Below are 12,548 nucleotides of genomic sequence, written 5' to 3'. Positions count from 1 at the left end.
AAAACAGGCTTACTGGTCTGATAGAGACTAGGAAAACCCCTGTGACTACAGCCCCACATCACCCTTTGGGCCTGCAATTGATCTCACTCCTGTGGCTTAACTCTCAGCCAAACAAAAGGCAGGACTAGGAGCTGAACACCTGCACCAGGGAGATGCACTCCTTGGAACAATCAACCATGGAATGTCAGAAGGGAAGCATTTGCACAAGGAGAAGTGTAAAGAGGTAGGAATGCATGGAAAAGAAAGACACAGAGAAAGGGCAACCACAGAGAGGAAGTGGGAGGTCAGATGTTAACACTGTAGGGAATGTGACCGGTATCACAGAACAAAATGTGAATGTAAATTACATTCAATTTGTTGAATGTAAAATGAGTCTGGTGTGTAAAATTTCACCCAAATCACAACAAAAATTTTAAAAGAAAAAGAAAAGTGTTGCTACTAGCCAAAAAGAAAAAACATCTAGAAGTAGAAATGGGAAACGAGAACTAGAACGAATATAGAAATTGATAAAACATTGGAAATTTTAAATAAGAATTGACTTTAAAAATAACAACAGTAACAATACTATATAATTTTTTAACTGTTAAGACTTAAATTTTATAACAAGATCATTCAGCTTCAGTATACAATGGCCTTAAACAGTTAAGGCTTAAATTTTCATTTTGTTTAGGACAGATTTGAACTAGTCATTAATCTCAGACTTTATTCAGAGAAAAATATTAATATTAGGTTAATTAGAATTTAAAATAAATAATCTAACATGAAATCTAGAAAACATTCAAACATACTTTCAACTATTCATGTGAATGTTTTCTCCATGTATGGAAACATATCTACTCCTAGTGCAGTGGTTAAACACTAAGCTACTAACCAAAATGTTAGTGGTGTGAACTTCCCGGCTGCTCCTTGGAAGAAAAATGTGGCAGTCTGCTTCCATGAAGATCACAGCCTCAGAAATCCTATGGAGCAGTTCTGCTTTGTCCTATAGGGTCCCATAAGCTGGAATTTATTTGATGGCAATATGTTTGCCTTGGTTTGATTTATAGAATATATTGGTAGCATAGTGCCTAAGGCACTTGACTACTGACCAGAGGGCTGGCAGTTCAAACCCACCAGCCACTCCTCAGAAGGAATGTTGGGCAATCTACTTCCGTAGTGATACTGCCTCAGAAACCCAAGGAGGGGTTGCTATGAGTCAGGTCTGATTCTACGGCACATAACAACAACAACAACATAGAAAATATACATGGAGAAAGATAGCAAGGAGAGAGGGGAGAAGTAGAAGGAAGAGAGAGAAGGGAGAGGGAAAACAAAGAGGAAAGGGGGAAAGTGAGTGCTCAAGGGGAAGAGGGAGCAGGGAAAGAGGAACATGAGAGAATATATTTTAAAAAGAATACAGAGAAATAATATATACATAGAGAGAGAAAATATATACATAGAAAAAATATATACATAGAGAGAGAATATACATAGAGAGAAAATATATAGAGAGCAGTGGTGGTTCAGTGGTAGAATAAAAAAATGAGTGAAAAAATGAGTGGTACCTTCTATGTGGTGGCATAGTGCCTAAGGCATTTGCCTGTTAACCAGAAGACTGGCAGTTCAAACCCACCAGCCACCCCTCAGGAGGAAGATATGGCAATCTACTTCTGTAAAGATAATGCCTTGGAAACCCAAGGAGGGGTCACTATGAGTCATATCTGACTTGAGGATCCTACCGTCAGCAGTGAATTTGGTTTTTTGTTTTTATGTGGGAGATCTGGTTCTATTCCCACCATTGCACCTCATACATGGCCACCCACCACCTGTCACTGGCAGCTTGTGATGCTGAATAGGTTTCAGTGGAGCTTCCAGGCTAAGATTGATATGAGATATAGAATGCCTCTGTGCAGTGGAGAATTTGGCCTTTTCCTCCTTGTTCTGATAGTAAGACCATACCAGAGACCAATAAGTAGGGGCTGATCCAACAAAGATCACTTGAGGATCCAATGTTTACTAAGCATCAGCAGGCCCATGGTGAGGCCAATAAAAGTCTGGAAAAATGAAGGTTCACAGGAACTTCTTGGATGGATAATGTGAACAGCAGGAACCTTTGACCTAGTAAGAAGGCAGAGCAAAGAGAAATAGGAGAAAGCAAACGCCAGTGTCTGTTGAACAAAAAAGTGGCTGTAGAGTTGTCTGAGGGGAGTGGTACCCTGCTTTATACTCATAGATTATTTAAACAACACACAATTATTTTTGTGGGGCACACACAGGTTGTTCACTAATAGTATTTTTGTGTTGTTAGGTGCCATTGAGTCAATTTTGACTTACAGTGACCTTATGCACAACAGAATGAACCACTGTCCAGTCCTGTGCCATCTTCACAATCATTACCATGCTTGATCCCATTGTTGAAGCCACAGTGTCAATGCACCTTGCTGAAGGCCTTCCTCTTTTTCACTGACCCTCTACTTTACAAAGCATGATGTCCTTCTCAAGGGACTGGTCCCTCTTGATAACAATTCCAAAGTGTCTGGCCATCCTCATGTCTAAGGAGCATTTTGCTTGTACGTCTTTCAAACACATTGGTTTGTTCTTCTGGCGATCCATGACACATATTTAATATTCTTGCCAATATCATAATTCAAAGGTGTTAATTCTTATTCATTCTTCCTTATTCATTGTGCAGCTTTCTCATCATATGAGGCAACTGAAAAACTCGTGGCTTGCATCAGGTGCACTTTAACCCTCAAAGTGATATCTTGCCTTTTAACACTTTAAAGAAGTTGTTTGCAGCAGATTTGCTCAATGCAAGACATCATTTTATTTCTTGACTGCTGTGTCTATGGGCATTGATTGTAGATTCAAGTAAAATAAAATCCTTGACAACTTCAATATTTTCTCCATTTGTCTTGATGTTGATTATTGGTCCATTAGTGAGGATTTTTGTTTTATAATTTTATGTTTATTTTTGTTAATACTGAGCCCTCCATAAATATCACATTAGTCCAATCAGAGCCAGAACAGACTGTTAGCACATAGGAAATAGATTAAAAACCCATTGGCCCTGAGTCTGATTCATAGAAACCCTATAGGGCAGCGTACAACTGTTCCCATATGGTTTCCAAGGCTGTAAATCTTTATGCAAGCAGTCACAACTTTCTCCCATGGAGTGTCTGGTGGGTTGGAACCGCTGACCTTTCAGTTACCAGCTGAGCTCTTAACCACTGCACCATAAGGACTCCTTGGAAAGTAGTTAACAAACAATAAACAGAAGTTAATGTTCACTCTTAAATAATAGTTTCATGGTGAGAAACAGATGTTCACTCTTACCTTGCCACGCTTTCTGCAGTTGCCCTAACTGGGCAGGCATCATGGCACTTCTCAAAGCAGAACTACTCTGAAAGCAACTCTTACTCAGGATGCACCCAGGCTCAGTAGACAGGCATCCTGTCTTCTAGAAGGGATGCCCTTGCACCTCAGATAGGTCCCCTTCACAGGGTCTCCCAAGCCTGCTCAGCTGCTGGGCCACTCTGGGCCTCTTACTCTCAGCCAGGGTTTCTGCCACTGTCCACACCCACTTGTTGTTTTCACTGCTTACCAGGCATTAGAGTTCTCAACCCACTCCTCTCAGACCACTCTGATGCCATTTCTCTGTTCAGCAGACACCAGCTTTTGCTATCTCTTGTTTCTCCGGTCGCTCTACCTTCTTACCCGGGTCAATGATTCTACTGCTAGTACTCTAAATCCTGGGAGCTCCATGAGTCTTTCAGCCTTTCCTTGGCCTAACCACAGGCCTCCTGAGGCATAGTCAGCAACGAGCCCCCAGGTGATTCCAATTAGTCAAATTGGTCCTTACTCTTTGGCTTCAGGTACGATCCAGCTAACAGAGACAGAACCAAAAGGATAAAGCAAAATCTGCAATCTCCTTCTGAAAATCAGCCAGTGAAAACCCTACAGATAAAAAAGGCCAGATTTGCAATGAATCATGGGGATGGCACTGGCCCTGGAAGCATTTTGTTGTGCTGTGGACAAGGTCATCATGAGTCAGGGATCAACTCCATAGCAGCTAGCCACCACATGGAATATGTAAGATATATTTTAATGTAAACTAAAAAGAAAATCCAAAGAAAACAAAGAACCTTTCCAATTTCTTGTGTAAAGTAACATTAACAGAAGAGCTCAGCAAAGACAGCTTTCACTTTAAAGAGAGAGATTGTAATTACAGGTAGTCCCCAGCTTACATCAGGGTTCCTTTGTAAGTCCAATATCGTTTTATTTCCTTTTAGTTTTCATTATTATTGCCTTTTATTATCAGCACCTTTATAAATCTCATCTTTATTTCTCTTTAGGGGTTGGAAACATTACATATAAACATCTGTGAGTAAACATTTGAGAATGGTAACATCAGCAAATTATGTACCACAATATTGCATGTAGTACATATTACTAACGATAAGATGTACAAAAAAAATCAAAAACAGATGGTTGTAACTGCAGTTCGTTATAATTCATATGTGCCATAAGTTGAGGACTACCTGTGTATATACTTTTTCACTTTTGAATAAGATATTCTACTTGTATCTGTACTTCAGTCTAATTGAAAATGAAACATCTTCAACTTGGAGAACAGTGACATTCAGAGCCTAAGGCTTGACTCACAAAGTAATTCCACCTGTAATATTTTTATGGTCTCAGAAAGTAAAAAAAACACAGATATTTTGCCTTGTACTATTAAATTTAATTCACAGAGTTTAGTAGCAATACTTCTGAAAACAGAGAAAAGTCAGCTTTCAATAGAACTAGTCCAGAAAAAAAATATATATATATTACGGTTGCAGAGATTATGAGCTCTTGTGGCGTAGTGCCTAAGGCATTTGACTGCTAACCAGAAGGCTGGTGGTTCAATCCCACAAGCCATTCCTCAGAAGGAAGGTTGGGCAAGCTATTTCCATAGTGATATCGCCTCAGAAACCCAAGGAGAGGTCGCTATGAGTCAGGTCTGACTTGACGGCAGTGAGTTTTTAGTTTTAGTTGCAGAAATTGCCTAGTCAAAATTTCAAAGTATAGGTTTTAGGGCTCTGAAACAGAGGAAGATATAATTGTTTTACTTTATATCATAGATTGGGAAAGGACTGAAGAGAAGATCTCTTAAGGTTAATATAGCTATCTAAAAGCAAAGTACAAGATACCAGAACAAATAACAAAAGGTCTTTATCTATTTTTATTACACACTCATGTCTTTCATAATAAATATAGAATGCTGGTTTTCTGAATACATATTATGAGGTCCATAAAAACAGCCTATAAACTAGCCTGTTTTCCAAAGAATTGATACATGCTTTAAGAAAATAAAGAAAAGGGGGGGAGAGAAGGCTTGGTTTGTGAGTATATACACATACAGATTATTTCTTGGGCTCTCTGGGTCATTATGAGACTACTTACAAAGAGCAAGTCACATCCTTTCATTAGTCTCTGGCCATATGTTAAGGTACTGACCCATTCAGACTGTTATGCTCATTGAACATAGAAATAACATTTCTCCCAAGGAAAAAAAAAAATAAGGAAATACACCATCTTGCTCCTTTTATCATTTTATTCATATTACAAAAAATATATATGTTGGAAATAACTTCAACATCCAACTAAGAACTGCAAAGAGTTTGCAGAGTTTCCATTATAACCTATAACACATGTATAACAAATAAGGGTATGCTTTAATAATACATTTAGAGGAAAATAATACATTTGTTATTTAAATGAAATTCTTCTTTTTCCAAAATGCTATAATTTCTCCAAATCCTAAAATGATTTTAAAATGTTAAAAATGAATAAATAGATATTCTTTTTCTTTCTATTTACTCAGCTCAAATGTTCTCTTTTCAGAATCCTGGGGAAAATATTTCACTTTATTAATGCTCTCTAGTTTTTAGTCCCAACCCTCACCTGTCAGTTTGTTGTACTGTTGTGGCTTTCATGTTATTGTTATTCTGGTTGTTGTGCCTCCTGTGTTTCAAATACAAGCAGGGTCACCCATGGTGGACAGGTTTCAGCAGAACTTGTAAACTAAGACAAGGAAGGAGAACATGGTGATATATTTCTGAAAAACCTGGCCACTGAAAACCTTATGAATAACAGTGGAGTGTTGTCTGATACAGTGTTGAAAAACTAGCCCCTCAGATTGGAAGGCACTCAAAATACAACTGGGGAAAACTGCCTGCTCAAAGCAGTTTTTGTTGTTAGGTGCTGCTGAGCCAGCTCCAACTCATAGTGACCCTACGTACAACAGAACAAAACACTGCCAGTCTTGTGCCATCTTCACAATTCTCACTATACTTGAGTCCTTCATTGCAGTCACTGTATCAATTCATCTAATTGAGTGTCCTCTTTTTTTGCTGACTTTCTAATTTACCAAGCATGATATCCTTCTCCAGGAACTGGTCCCTTCTGACAACATGACCGAAGTAGGTAAAATGAAGTCTAGCCATTCTCGCTTCCAATGAGCATCCCAGCTGCAGTTCTTGCAGGACAGATTTATTTGTTCTTAAGGCAGCCCATGGCATTTTCATTATTCTTAGCCAACACCACAATTCAAAGGTGTCAATTCTTCTTGGATCTTCCTTATTCATTGTCCAGCTTTGACATGCATATGAGGTGATTGAAAACAGCATGCTTGGGTCAGGTGCACCTTAGTCTTCAAAGTGAGAGCTTTGCTTCTTAACACTTTAAAGAGACCTTTTGCAGCAGATTGCTCAGTGCAATAGGATATCTGATTTCTTAACTGTGGCTTTCATGTGTGTTGATTGTGGATCCAAGTAAAATGAAATCCCTGACAACTTCAATCTTTTCTCCGTTTACTGTGCTATTGCTTATTGGTCCATTGTGAGGATTATTTTCTTTATGTTGAAGTGTAATCCATACTGATGGCTGTGGTCTTTGTTATCTACACTGATAACAGTAAGTACCTCACTTCTTTTTCTCTTTCAGCAAGCAAGGTTGTATCATCTGCATATCACAGATTGTTAATGAGTCTTCCTCCAATCCTGATGCTGTGTTCTTCTTCATATAGTACAGCTTCTCAGATTATTTGGTCACCATACAGATTGAATAAATATGATGAAAGAATATACCCTTGATGCATACCTTTCCTGATTTAAAACCATGCAGTATCCCCTTGTTCTGTTTGAATGACGGCCTCTCGGTCTATATCAACCTCTTGGTTAGGTTTCTCATGAGCATAATTAAGTGTTCTAGAATTCCAGTTCCTCTCAGTGTTATCCATAATTTGTTATGATCCACACTGTCAAATAAAACATCTTACTGGTATTCTTCACTTTCAGCCAACATCCATCTGACATCAGCAATGATATCCTTCAAAGCAGAGTCAACTTTAATGATGTGGATGAAGGAAAGTTTCATTTGCTGATGTGGCATAACTCAAAATGAGATGAAACAGCTGCAAACACCCATTAATAATCAGTATGTGGAAAGTACAAATTATGAATATAGGAAAATTGAAAGTCATAAAAAATAAAATGAAATGGTTGCAGATCAATATCCCAAGCATTAGTGATCTGAAATGAACTGGTATTGGTTATTTTACATGAGATAATCATAGGGTCTACTCTGCTGGGAATGAAAAAGTGAAGAGGAACAGTGTCACACTCATTGCTAAAAGAACATTTCAAGAAATACCTGAAGAACAATGCTCTCAGTGATAGGATAATAATACCCATATGCCGGGAAGACAAGCTAATAAATACAACAATTACTAAAATTTATTCATCAATCACTAACACAAAAGATGAAGAAATTAAAGGTTTTTTTTTTTACCAACTTCTGCAGTTTCAAATTGATTAAACATGAAATCAATATGCATTCATAATTACCGATGATTGGAATGTGAAAATTGAAAACAAAGAAGGATCAGTATGGCCTTGGTGATAGAAACAGCACTGGAGATCATATGATAGGATATTTCAAAACTAATTACTTATTCATTGTAAATGAATAAAACAACATTGTAAAAAACAACATAAACAATGAGTATACATGTGGAATTCACTGGATGGAAACAAAGGAATCAAATCAACTACATCTATTCAAAGGGGTGATAGAGGACTTCAAAGTCATCTGTCAGAAGAAGAGGGGCTGACCTTGGAACAAACCATTAAATGCTTATATGCAAGCTCAAGTTGAAGCTAAAAAAAATTAAAACAAGTTCACAAGAGCCAAAGTACAATCTTGAGTATATCCCACCTGAATTTAGAGACCATCTCAAGAACACATTTGATGCACTGAACAATAATGACAGAAGACCAGATGAGTTGTGGGATGACATCAAGGACATCGTACATGAAGGAAGCAAAAGGTATTAAAAAGACAGGAAAGAAAGAAAAGACCAAAATGGATATCAGAATAGAATCTGAAACTTTCTCTTAAACATAAAGTAGCTAAAGCAAATGGAAGAAATGATGAAGTAGAAGAGCTAGACAGAAAATCCCAAAGGATGGCACGAGAAGACTAAGTGAAGTATGATAATGAAATGTGCAAGATGTGGAATTAGAAAAATAAAAGAGAGCACTCTTAGCTTTTCTCAAGTTGAAAGAACTGAAAAAGTATATACAAGCCTTGAGTTGCAACAATGAAAGATTCTAAGGGCAAAATACCTCTTTAAACTATTAAAAGTAAAAAAATAATTTTAAAGTGTTAAGTAGCAAAGGTGTCACCTTGAGGACTAAAGCACACCTGACCCAAGTCATGGTATTTCTAATCACCTCCTATGCATGCAAAAGCTGGAGAGTGAAATAAGGAAGACAAAAGAATTGATTACTTTAACTTATAGTGTTGGCAAAGAATATTAAATATATCTTGGACTGCCATAAGTATGAACAAATCTTTTTTGCAAGAAGTACAGCCAGAATTTTCCTTATAAGTGTAGGTGATGAGACTTCATCTCATATATTTTGAAAATGTTATCAGGAAAGATCAATCCCTGGAAAAGGACATCATGTTTGATAAAGTAAAGGGTCAGTGAAAAAAGATGATCCTCAATGAGATTGATTGATTTGTGACTGCAACAATGGGCTCAAGCATAGCAATAACAGTGAGGATGGTGCAGGAACAGGCAGCTGTACTTAGTGTCTCTATGAGTTGAAACAGACTCGACCACACCTAACAACAAAAACAACAACATGGGCAGAATATTGAACAGTGCAGGAAGCATCAAAAGAAGATGGAAAGAGTACACAGAGTCATTAGACCAAAAAGAATTGATCAATGTTTATTCATTTCAGGAGGTAATATATGATCAAGAACCAGTAACACTGAAGGAAGAAGTCCAAGCAGCACTGAAGGCATTGACCAAAACAAGATTCCAGTAATTAATGGGATACTAATGAAATGTTTCAACAAACAGATGCAATGTTGGCAGCACTCGTATGTCTGTGCCAAGAAATTTGGAAGACTGCAACACTGAAAAAGATCCATATTTGTGCCCATCAAAAGAAAGAAGAGGCAAAAGAATGCAGAAATTATCGAACAATGTCATTAATATCACACACTACATTTACTAAATGTAATTTAGAAACTATTTCAGCATTGCATCAACAAGGAACTGCCAGAAATCCAAGCTGGATTCAGAGGAACATGCACAACAAGAGTTATCATTACTAATGTCAGATGGATCTTGACTGAAAGCAGAGAATACCACAAAGATGTTTACTTGTATTTCATTCACAGTGCAAAGGCACTTTGCTTTGTGGTTAATAACAAATTATGTATAATATTGTGAAGAACAGGAATTCTAGAACACTTAATTGGGTTCGTGAGGAACTTATTCCTAGATGAAGAGGCAGTCCTTTGAACATAACAAAAGGATGCTGTGTGATTTAAAATCAGGAAATATGTTCATCAGGATTGTATCCTTTCACCATATTTATTCAACATGTATGCTGAGCAAATAATACAAAAAGCTGGACTATATGAAGAAAGTGGCATCAGGATTGGAAGAACACTCATCAACAATCTGCAATGTGCAGATGGAAAAACCTTGCTTGCTGAAACTGAAGAGGACTTGAAATGCTTACTGATGAAAATCAAAGACCACAGCCTTCACTATGGATTACATCTCAACATTTAAAAAAAAAAAATCCTCACAACTAGACTGACAAGCAACATTAAGATAAACAGATAAAAGGTTGAAATTGTCAAGGATTTCATTTTACTTGAACCCACAATCAACATCCATGGAAGTGGCAGTCAAGAAATTCAATGTGCATTGTATTGGGCAAATCTTCTGAAAAAGACCTCTTTAAAGTATGAAGAAGCAAAAATACCACTTTGAGAACTGCACCTGATCCAACCATTGTACTTTCAGTCACCTCATATGCATGCAAAAGCTGGACGATGAATAAGGAAGACTGAAGAAGAATTTGTCTTTGAGTTACGGTGTTGGTGAAGAATATTGAATATGTCATTGACTACCAGAAGAATGAACATATCTGTCTTGAAAGAATGCTCTTTAGAAGCAAAATGAGACTTCATCACATGTACTTTGAACGTGCTACCAAAGGGAATCATTTCCTGGAGAAGAACATCATGCCTGGTAAAGTAAAGGGTCAGCAAAAAAGAAGAAAACCCTCAAAGAGATGGATTGACATGGTAGCTGCAACAATGTGCTCAAACATAGCAGAGACTGTGAGGATGGTGCAGGACTAGGCAGTGTTTCATTCTGTTGTGCTTAGGGTCACTATGATTTGGAACTAACTCAACAGAACCTAACAACAATAGCATCAGAGGCAGTATCTAATTATTTGCAGGAGATATGATTACATATAAGGCACTCTGGTGGCATAATGCCTAAGGCATTTGACTGCTAACCAGAAGACTGGTGTTTCAAACCCACGAGCCAGTCTGTGGAAGGAAGACTAAGCAATCTACTTTCATAAAGATTATCACCTTAGAAACCCAAAGGGGGTCTCTATGAGTATCTTTTTTAAAAATTTATTAAAAAGTAATGTAAGAATACAGTACTGCATTGTCAGTGATGGCAAACATGGGTATATGGGTGGATAGATGGGTGGACAGGCTAAACGATTAGGTATGTCTATGAAATGGGGAGTGTGTCCAAGAACACGTATAGGGTTGGCAAACAATGGTCCTATAAGTGTATTTGTATGATTTGAATTTCCAGGTGTATAGTAGAGCTGACAAGGGGCAAGGTTGTGGTCACTGCTTGGTCACAGCCAGCTACCAAGAGGGACTGAGTAGTTGAACCTGTGGGCTTGGGACCATAGTGGCAGGGGACATCAAGCTCAATTGGTATAATATACTTTACAAAATATTATTCCACCTCCTATTTTGGCGAGTAGCAACTGCCAAAAGTAGTCGGATCAGAAAAGCTAGCAAGCTGCCATCTAGATGCAATGATGGGTCTCTCCTCATCCAGAGTAAAGAAGAATGAAGAAAACCAAAATTCAAGGAAACAATTAGTCCTAGTGACTGGTATATCATCCAATCTGCAGCCTATATGACTATGAGACCAGAAGAACTAGATGGTACCTGGCTACCACTTTCATCCACTTAGAAGGGGATCTATGTAGGAGATCCTTGATAGAGAGGGAGAACAATGTGGAACAAAACTCAAAATCATTTGGAGAAAAAAAAGGGGGGTGGACTAGGTTTGCTATTCTGATAGAGACTGGTGGAACCACTGAGACTATGACCCCTAGCTACCCTTCAGGTCTAGAATTGAACCCATGCCTGTGGTTTCCAGCCAAACAAAAGACAGGCATATGACTTGAACATTTACCTCAGATAGATACACTCCTTGGAGAGAACAATCATGGAAGAAGTAAGGGCTGCTTATGCACAGGGAGACAGCTCAAGGGGCAGGAGTGAATGGAGGGATGGACACTGGGAAGGGGTAACTATGGGGAGGAAGTGGGAGGGGAGCTGTTGCATTGTGGTAAACTGTGGTCAATGTCATGAGAACTGCTGTATGAAAAGTGAATCTGCTCTGTAAATCTTCACCCAAATTGCAATAAAAAAAAAAGTAATGTGAGAATATGTTAACTGTTTGATTACAAAATCAAATGTATGAAAAGCAGATAAATTCAATTAAAAATGAAATAGAATGGAAAAGTGATAACTTTCAGAAAGCAAAAAAGAAGGCATAAATTTAAAAAAAAATGTTTAGGAACTATAATTTTTTTTGAAAAAAGTAAAGTTTATCTCAACCTGTTGTTGTTGTTAAGTGCCGTTGAGTGGTTTCCGACTCATAGCCACCCCATGCACAGCAGAACAAAACACTGCCTGATCCCGTGCCAGCCCCACAATCCCTGCTATACTTGAGCCCATCATCGCAGCCACCGTGTCAATCCATCTTGTTGAAGGCCTCCCCCTCTTTCGTCTACCCTCCACCCTACCAAGTATGACATCCTTCTCCAGGGAATGGTCCCTTCTGACAACATGACTGAAATAGGTGAGACGAAGTCTGGCCATTCTTGCTTCCAAGGAGCATTCTGGCTGCACTTCCTCCAGGACAGATCTGTTAGTTCTTTTAG

Source organism: Orycteropus afer, unplaced genomic scaffold (assembly GCF_000298275.1).
Source record: "Orycteropus afer afer isolate SDZICR_OR568_19922 unplaced genomic scaffold, OryAfe1.0 scaffold00086, whole genome shotgun sequence".
In the NCBI taxonomy this organism is placed as follows: Eukaryota; Metazoa; Chordata; class Mammalia; order Tubulidentata; family Orycteropodidae; genus Orycteropus; species Orycteropus afer.
The sequence above is the reverse complement of the archived record's forward strand: the minus strand, read 5'-3'. Positions refer to the sequence as shown.